The sequence below is a fragment of the Centruroides sculpturatus genome, unplaced genomic scaffold, assembly GCF_000671375.1.
Source record: "Centruroides sculpturatus isolate CEXI.00-Female unplaced genomic scaffold, Cexi_2.0 scaffold383, whole genome shotgun sequence".
Classification (NCBI taxonomy): domain Eukaryota; kingdom Metazoa; phylum Arthropoda; class Arachnida; order Scorpiones; family Buthidae; genus Centruroides; species Centruroides sculpturatus.
In genome coordinates this window covers 380,964-391,700 of record NW_019384849.1, presented here as the reverse complement: position 1 = coordinate 391,700, position 10,737 = coordinate 380,964, and positions in this window count along the sequence as shown.

Here is a 10,737-nt window from a genome sequence, read left to right as displayed (position 1 = left end):
GATATATTTTTAAGAAGTGAGAAATTTCAACATTTTAATTTTTTGTTGCATAATTATTAAAAATATGTTATAGCAACAATTTTCAGAAAACTTAATTTGCTTGACATATAAATTGTATACTGTTATGGTATTTTTTGGTGCTTATCAAATAATTATTAAAGATATAAGCATTTGGCAAGCCATTATCAATATAATTACAGACAGTTCTTAAGTTTCAGACAATTCTTTCTTAAAATTATATATAAAAGTTGAACATCCCAAAGTTGAGCAATAGTGTTGCATATTATAACGAGGTTCTGTTCTCAGGGGAAGATACCTCTTATAAAGATAGGGAAGTTTTAGCTTTTTTCCAGTGAATGTAACAAAATCTTATTTAAAATATTAAAACAGATTAAACAGAAAACAGACAACAATTGTGAAAATTAAGATTTATTATCAAAACTAAAACTGGCAGAAAGCACTGTCACATATCTCAAAAATTCTGTTTGTCAGAGAAAAATGTATGAAAGTACAATTTGGTATATGAAAGAGGAAGGTGTCTGAAAACTAACAACTGCCTATTTAGCAGAAGATAAATTAAATGTAAAATGATAAATGTCACAGTTTATAATGATTGAGTAAATTAAAATGATTAAAATTGAATAAATTCAAGTAAAAACTAATAAGTATATTTATATAAAATAATAGAATAAATCCTTTATCGGTAATTAAAAATATTAGAAAGACTATTCTAAAATGTCAAATATTACACCAAAGAATATTATAAAATTCACTAACTAATTAAAATATTATTCCACTGTATATCATTGCATTTATTATTATTATTATCAATAACATCATTAAATTATAATATTAATAATTATTTAATTATTTTTAATTGTTGAATACAAATACGTGGTGCATCAAACAGAAACCAGACTGCTTTGCTGTTTGACAATAGTGCAAAGTACAGTCTTTTTGTCACCAATAACTGATGCCTCAGACATTTGAGCATCAGTCCGATGAGTGAGAATGAATTTTTCAAATTAGAATGTTTATTACACTCAGTTTTGTAATGTTATATTCACATTATGCTGCAATTTGAGAATAGACTTGAAATAATGTAAATTTTTATTAAACCTTGAAAATTTGCCACAAACATTCTTGAAATGCTTTAGAAAGCTTAAGCAACTAGGCAATGGATAAGACCACCACCTTTGAAGGCAAGACAAGTGAGAAGTATGATAGAATATTCCGACTGTTTTTCAATCATAAAGGGATTTGTACCAGGAATAACAGTTTCCTGGTCAAACAATGAATTCAGACTTTAACTGCAACATTTTGAATCAATTTCAGAAGATGTTATTTGCAAAAGATTAGAACTGTAATGCAACCAAACCTGACTGCTTTATCAAGACCATGCTTCTGCACACATGGCATTAAAAATATGAGCATTTTTGATAAAAAAAAAAAACAACACAGCAGTATTCTGCCATCTTCCTTACTCACTGGATTTAGCCTAATGACTTCTTTTTGTTCTCCAGTGTTTCAATATGATTAAGGAGATCCAGTCTGAATTGCAACAAACGTCTCAAAATTTTTGAAACAATGACTTCCAAGAATTTGAGACTTAGAAACAGTGGAATTACTATATATATGAAGAAGAGCACTACTTTTAAGGGATCACAGCCACATTTAAATTACTTAAGTATTAAAATCTTTATAGATCAAGTCTAATTTCTTTTTAATTGCACCTTGCATATAAGTGATAATTTAATTTATTATTGCATTTCTGTACTGATCAAATTTAATTTTTAAGTTACATAAAGTACTTGTTATCAAAAAAATAATTATGGTATTCTTCTAAAATGTAAAAATTTAATTCATTGAGGAATAAATATATTACTGAACAATGATAGTTTTAACTAGATCTTCAGTGTATAAATAAATAAAATTTGTAAAATCTATGTTTTCTGTGATAGGACAATCTTCTGAATAATACACTAAAAATTAAAATATAGTATAAATATAACCTGTAATATTTAAGAAATTTTAATTTATGTTAATCATTGTTCTATTTTTTATTTTGTATTTCTCCTCCAATGAGAGCGACTTCCTGTGCATATTTAAATAAATATATAAATAAAAATAAAATAAAATAATTATATTATACATGTACTGTACATAAACATTAAACAGCAACCAGACTCACATTTCAATAACAAAATATCTAAATTTCAGATTTTCTCATGCAACAATTAAACTAATTTTAATTAAAGAAACAATGTAATTTGGTAGGCAATTAGATACCATATTGTACTAATAATAATTACTTTAATTTAGAATATTCTGAAGATCAGCAACTTATAAAGCAGAAAGAAGTTGCAGAAAAAAGCAGAAAAAGGTTCAAGCCACATGCCGAGCCAAATTTTCCAGGTCTGAAGAGAATCTTTTTCCATGTTCAATGCAAATTCAGTCAGGAACATAGTGTGGGCAGACAAGTGATGAACTAAATATATCTGGGTCAAAACCATTTATGAAACTTTCAAACTTTAAAGCTGGGTCCTCAGTGTGGGAGGGTGATATTCTTTCATGCCTTGACCATCTGGCCATCATAGAAAGCTGATTATATTTCACAACAAAAACAATCATTGATAAGATTATCATATAAACGCATTAACTTAATTTAAGTAAGTAATTTGGCATATTTAACTAAAGACAGATTTCTTGAAATTTAAATAGTACTTATTAAAACTCAATAAATCAGAATTCAATTAAATAAAATCAAATATTTTACTAAAACCATAAATTATACTGTACAATTACTTCACATAATGTCTAAATAAATAACTCTTTTGGATTTTTTAAATTAAATAAAAAATGGAAAAAAATAACTTGTAAATACATTGATAATATCTTATTTATTTCATTTGTAAACAACTTTGCACTTAATTACTTACTTTTATTGTGAAATAGCATTATAATTGTAGAGATTTTATTACAATGTATTTTTCTGCACAATTGTTTATTTTCTATAATCATTCTTATGATATAATGAAATAATCATTCCATGTGAAATCAAAAACTGAATTTATTTTTAACAGATATATTATTAAACTTAAAATTACACTAATTTTATATATTTTGTATTGTTTTATCATCACTAAATATAGTTTACACAGACTATTTATCTGATATTTAAGATGCAATAAAAAAATCAATCTTAAAATTCTTTAAAACTATTTTACAGAACTTTAATAGTTATATATATATATGTATATTCAAATAAAATCATTATACAAAATAATATTTAAAAATTTATTTGTTGAATTTTATGAAAATATCATTTTACTTTTACAGTTATTGTTTGTTAAATAATAAAGCCTTGAAAAAGACTAATGAATACCAACCTTTTCTCTTTTTAATATGTCTGTTTCTAAGTCTTTCATGTTATTTACTTGTTTTTCTTCTTGTTTAATGTTTATAAAAGTTGAAGTTTTAAATAAAAGTTATATTTTAAATCAAATTTTTCCCTTACAGTGGCAAAAATTTTAATATTAATAATTCAAATCATCATAATCTGTCAAACATATTTTGTCTCACTCAAATATTAAATTATTCATGTATGAGTAATAAACATTAAATGAGATCTTTATGATTAAACATAAAATATATTGGATATTTTGGATTGTGCACTAAGTCTCAAATGCTTTATCCTGATCAAACTGTATACCCAATTATTTGTAATAAGAATAAATAAATGAATACAGAAAAAGAAATTCATATTTTATGTTTTATATAAAAATTTTCTCTAAAAAAAATCCTTTAAATGTTATACTCTCAATATGAATATTGTAATTCACTTCTGTGAATAGAGAGGATGACTCCTTATTTTCAAATTAATGATTAATTTTTTAAAATGATCAAGCAATGTTTTATTGAAATTAAACATCTACTATAAACAACTTTAATTTATTTATAAAATTTATAAATACTTGTATTTATAATATTAATATATTCTTTCCAACTGAAAGTTTATACATAGAGTTTTCTCACAACAAATACTAGACCAAAGAAATAAACAACTGTCTCAATTACAAACTCCACTATAACTATCCATTTTAAACTATTTACAAAATTAACAGGATGTACTCATGCCAATTAAATGAAATCATCATCAGGTGAAACATATTAACTTCAATATTTATTTGAAAATGCCTACATTAACATTTTACAAAGTACTTGATATTAAATTTCCAAATAAATATGAAAGTAGATTGTTAAAATATAAATATGATATTACTAAAAATATACTGCTTATTTTTTAAATTTATAAATTATATAATATATATTTACACACAATTCAAAAGAATTTCAGATAAAGACGACAAAAAATGATTATTTGTTTATAAATCTCTCAAAACAAATTTGTTATAACTAGTTTTTGAATTTTATCCTTATTTAGTTTATTTAAATTTAATTAAGTGCAACTCCACACATTATTATGATTTCAGTGTGAACAATTCTTATTTAAAAATAACGATATAAATATCCATGCCTGAAACAGAATTCAAATCTATAGTTTGATATATATGTATATATGATGTGATCTACAAAAAAAAAAAAAAACAAAACCTTCAGTCAGAAAAATCAATTTACACATCTGAATGCATCTCATTCTACAGACTAAGAGGAGTATATAAAAAGGTGTTTATAGCTTAAAATATTGCCAAACATTACTAGAAACATTTAGCATTGAAACCTAAAACTCAACAATTTCAATTGCATTTTTTTGCTCTATAGTGAAATTTACAGAAAAAAATCCTGCTAAGATAACTTTAAATGTTGAGTATAAGATGTTATTAATAAGCTATATTTTGTATATTTCCAAAATACATAGCAAAGACCAACATTACATTTTTCTAACCATACAGATTTAATTACCAATAATGAAGTGGTGTAAACTGCTAATATTATCAGTGATTTGATCGATTCATGATATACAAATCATTTTTTAATAAGTAATGGTTTAAAACATAGAAATTATTTATACATTAACATATGANTATTCTACTTTTGAACATATTGTTAAAGATTTATAAGTTACTTAATGTGACATTCCATGTTAATTTTATTAGGATAATATTTTTATTATAAAGTAACAAAAACATGATTCCTAAGGCTATTGATATTTGTTAATGATCTTCAAAGAAAATTTTATTCTGCTAAGATAAATTTATTAATACATATCATCAAATAAACATCAGTTTAATTAAACTTCAGCTAACTTAACTTCTTATACTCAATATTTAAACTGTATTTTGTTTATATCTGAAGCATGTAGAAAGATCTACATTACAGTCCTCTATAAACATAGACTTAATTTCAGTATTAATTATTTCACTTAATAAATTTTTTATTTATCAATAACAGAAAAAATTAATTTAGGAAACTATAAGCATATTCAATAATGCAAAATCAATATCACAATTCACTGTAATTTATTTAACTCATGTCATATTTCAATTAAATTATAATGCATCTTCACATTACACTAATAACAAAATAAAAAAGAACTAACATTTAAATAAAATTCAATTAGAACAATTAATATTTAATGAAAATGAATTATTGTAAAATTTTAATAAATATATACGGCAAGTTTTCACTTAACATCAATTCATTATAACATCATCGAGAAAAGATACAAGTACAGTACATTTGTAATCATGTACAGTTATCATTGTTGAATTTCTTTATAAACAGTAAAATTTTTCTATGAAGTGGGAAATAAATGCTGAAGTTTGCAAATACAATCCAATTAGAATAATATTAACCAAATTATATCTTGTTTATATGGTTTAGCCTACGGTAAAATTAGTTTCATTACACATTGTTTCATTTAACATCACAGTTTCCAAGAACATATCCACAATGTTAAGCGAAGACTTGCTGTATATTAAATTAAGAAAATTAATTTTATAATAGATTCTGGAAACTACAAGATTTCAAAATTCATATATTTTTCTTTGTTTTTTTTTTAAAAAAAACATATACAGTGGTACCTCAGGATACGAAATTAATCCGTTCCGAAACTGAGATCGTATCATGAAAATGTCGTAAGGTGGATCATCTTTTCCCATACGATTACATGTAAAACCAAATAATTCGTTCCAACGCGAAAAACATACTCAAATTAAAGCCAAGTAATACATTTAAAAAANATTCTAAGAGAATTAACTAGATCACATTACTAGATGAAACATTTTTCCACTTAAAGAAAAATTACCTGTTCATCATTAACATATTTGCTTAATGATATCTTCTTATTATTAAATAAACTAGAAATCTAATCATTCTTACTTAGCTTCTTTTGAAAGTAAAAAAAAATGAATTATAACTGCACAAATTTCTATTGATTTGATAGTAGCAAAATCTGTCAATCTTAGGATAATGCAGAAGCAATCATTAAGTTTAATACATTCACATATACAAACTATTCACAAGCAAAAAAGTACTTGTCATTAACCTTTCTGTAAATTTTTAAAAAATATTCTATATTATTTTTTAATAAAATATTTTTAATTGGTGTTTTTTAAATTCATTAAATAATGCTTTTTATTTTCATCTTATATTCTATCATTTACTTCTTTTCTCCCTACAGATTGCCATTATATTGGCATAGTCAAAAGAAAAATTTTTTAAAGTTAGACTTTTCAATATTGTAATTATTGTTAATGGAAAATTTTAATTTTATTTCACTTCATTCATACAACAATAAATCATTAAGTTGATTATTTTGATACAGAGATGTGTATTNTTTCCATTTTTTTTATTTTCCGAAAAAATTTAAAAAAATCGAGAAAATTTTAAAATTGAAAACTTAAAATAAGGTGCAACTTTTGAGCGCACTATGGGAGGAATGACAGGAAATTGTCCTTTACATATGTATAATATATATTAAAACAAATAATATAACTTATAATGCTTAATTTACACTTATATAATAAATAATTCAGTAACAGTTAACATCGTTTAATAAAATAACTTTATAAAAGAAGCAAACTGCGTCTTTAAAAAGGAAAAAGTTAACATTTCATAAATTTAGAAAGGTGCGAGTCACGTGAGCAAACACCAGTTCTTAACGCATTACATGAAAAGGTGGCAAAGACCGTCGCGACTGCTAAAGGTGAGAGTGGTCGACCTTCGACGTCTACGCGGGAGACGATCACGGGTGGGAGTAATTACCCAGACTCCCTCACGATACTGGGGTCGAAAGAAAAAGGGATGGCGGGAACAACAATGTTGGCTAATTTTTGCGCATCGCCTCTTACTCCGGGCCAAAAAAAGCGTTTAAATGTCTTGACAAGTGATAGATGGAGTAAAACCCCGCTGATAGAATCCAGCGTATTTTTCGCACCCGAGGTGAGAAACCTAGTGGAAGATTCGCCAGATTTATTCTCTAAAGGACGGATAGGGTTGCTTTCACCTACTATTTTCTAGTAACACTCTTCGATGAAGGGAAAGATTGATACTCGACAACGCGAATAACCTCCCCTGGACGCGTCACGCCATAGAAACGGGTGCGTCGCGTGGGATAGGCGCTCGTGTGTATGTATATTCGCATCTCCAAAAAGGTATTCTCATCGGATATCCATCTGGATGAACCTTGACCTTCGTGTGACGAGTGAACCGGACTCGTGTTCACACCTTGGCCCGTTCACATACCAGTTAGGCGCCAGCACCTAACCCTTGCGTGGAAGACGTCGGGCCAATGGCATCAACAGAAAGGTGTTTATCGCAGCCGAGGGTCTCTTTTCTAACGTCATATCGCCAGACTTTTTAATTGCCAAAAAAGGGGCACACCGAAAAATTCTAGTTTTTAAATTTAAAAAGTGAGGAACAATTTTTGCGTTTTGATATCGGTTATATACGTAATAAAATTATTCTATTTTTAAATGTTTCTCTCTCTCTATTTATGTATATGTATGTATGTGTTTTGATGTAGTAGAATTTCCTATCCATACCGAAATTGTATAGTTTATACACATGAAAAGAACAAAACAATTTTCAAAAACATGAATCTAAATTAACAAGTTTTTAAATATTTATTAATTTAATGGCAATTAACACGTTAACGGTGATTTTGTTAACAAATGTTAGGAAATATTTTAAAGCAAAATGAATTTCCGATACAAAGTTAGAGCTGAAGTCGTGATGCCGGTTTATGATATTCACAGAAAAGTAGAACTTTTTTCGACGGTGCGAACGAAAATCGTGATTTCTATCAACAATCGAGCTCTCTTTTACGAGAACAATTAAACAATTTCCCCCCTGGAAACAGCCTTAGTAGGAAAAATCATTCTTTTTTTTAAATCTTAATTAGCATTAACATAATCCTGACAGGAAAGAGACTAAACTCCTGTGCTTGTACACCCTACGGGCACATTTTGATTCTGTGATGGTTTTCAATACAGGGGAGAAGACGGGAGAAAAACAGGTTCGAGTCAGACTGGAGTGATTTAGAAAGAACTGGGAGGGCAAGAATGTCTATTGAGGTAGGAACGTTACAAAAGACGCAGGGGTTTCCCCGCCGGGAAGATGGAAAGAGGGTGGACTGGGTCTGGCGCCTTAGCTCTCCATAAATCGCAATCCCCGCTGCGGATCGAACAAAATGCGGAATGTAGGTGAGATCTCACCTGTCAAGTATTGTCATACACATTTTTTTAAAACCTCTATGGCTGCCTACGGGACTATATCCTTATCAATAAATGCAATGATAACGAATGTTAACCTATGCGTCATTTTTTTCAATCGCTAAGTAAAACAAACACAGTGAATAAAAAATATACAAAACTCGTACTCACATTTCATGCAGAGAATGAGTGTCTGAGAATGCTGTATCGGCTACCGACGTCAGATGGTTACTTTGTAGATATCTACAAAGAAAATAATACAATAAAAAATTTAGAAAACAGTTGCATTAAACATTTCGAGATTCTATTAAATTAGCATAATATAAGAAATAAATCGAACAATTTTATATTAATTTATCTCATTAAATATATATATATATTATTATTAACAACTTCCTTGAAAAATTCATTATCACAACATCCGCATTATGAAAGTCTCGGATGTAATCAAATCCTCATTTTTATAACTTAACGATAAAAATTCTAGAATGCTTTAAAATGAACGAATACAAAATATTCCTTTAATATTAGAGACCTTAAAACATCTTGAATAATTAATAAAAGTTTTTAAATTTATACATCTTTCTTTATAGTTAATAAAATTACAAGATTAATTCCAGAACGCCTGTACCCGAAATATATAAAGCGCTTACAAGGATGATGTAAATCATTTTTAAAACTAATGAAATTAATTTTAAAAAAAACACGAAAGACAACTAAAAAAACAGGTAAAGAATTAAACTGTAATTCATTGAAACAGAAAATATAATTCAAAAAAATATAATTTTTTTGTTGGAGCGATGACAATTGATCACAAAGCGAATATATTAATGAAGGATCCTTAATGATGACCTGCCAAGGGCTAATGCCCTAACTTGAGAAATGACTGAGAAGTGATCGAGGAAGGGGTTAGTTAGTTAGACGTCGTCTCGATAAACGGGTGAGATAATAACAGTCCTAATATCAGAAAAATCTATCGTTTTCTTTAATGGAATTAGGTGGTGTCTGATTAATATTCGTCAGGCATTACTGGAGCCAAACGTGCTCACACTTCTCAAATGGATGAATGAATACCTTTTTTGGTCTCTGCTTTATCTCCTATTTCTCTTAAGTAAACATAGACTCCCAATTTTGTTCGATTTTCATCGACTCTCCGACATAACGCTGAATATAAATTGCTAATCTAATCTCCACTTAGTTCGAAAATTGGTTTACATTGCTCGAATGATCTTCAAATTTTATTATTTTTTTAAATGTATGCCATTTTATTTTCACTTGAATAAAGTCATAGTAGATTACTGGAGGCAGTTTTAAGCAAAATATGACGCATAATTTATAACCATTATGTTTATATTTTAAGCAAAATATAAAACATAATATTTATAAATTATGCTTAATAACAGAGTNAAACAGATCTAAATTGTTTATTTTATTTTTATTTCATAAATACAAACCAAATAATTGGATCTGTAAATAAAGAAATTAAAAATTAATTTCTGTCTTCTCCTCAAAGGAGAAAAGTTTAGCAAAATGTCTACTATATATGTAATTACTATTATGTATATTATTAGGTGCATTGAGCTGTAGTTAATTTTTTTAGCATGTCCACAGCATTCTAAGAGAATTAACTAGATCACATTACTAGATGAAACATTTTTCCACTTAAAGAAAAATTACCTGTTCATCATTAACATATTTGCTTAATGATATCTTCTTATTATTAAATAAACTAGAAATCTAATCATTCTTACTTAGCTTCTTTTGAAAGTAAAAAAAAATGAATTATAACTGCACAAATTTCTATTGATTTGATAGTAGCAAAATCTGTCAATCTTAGGATAATGCAGAAGCAATCATTAAGTTTAATACATTCACATATACAAACTATTCACAAGCAAAAAAGTACTTGTCATTAACCTTTCTGTAAATTTTTAAAAAATATGAACTATATATTTGAATAGATTTAAATATTACAAAATATTCATAAAGCTATAACTGAACTTGAAAACATCTATTTCACAAAATACTTCATGTATTTCTTATTGCAGTAAAAAAATATTTA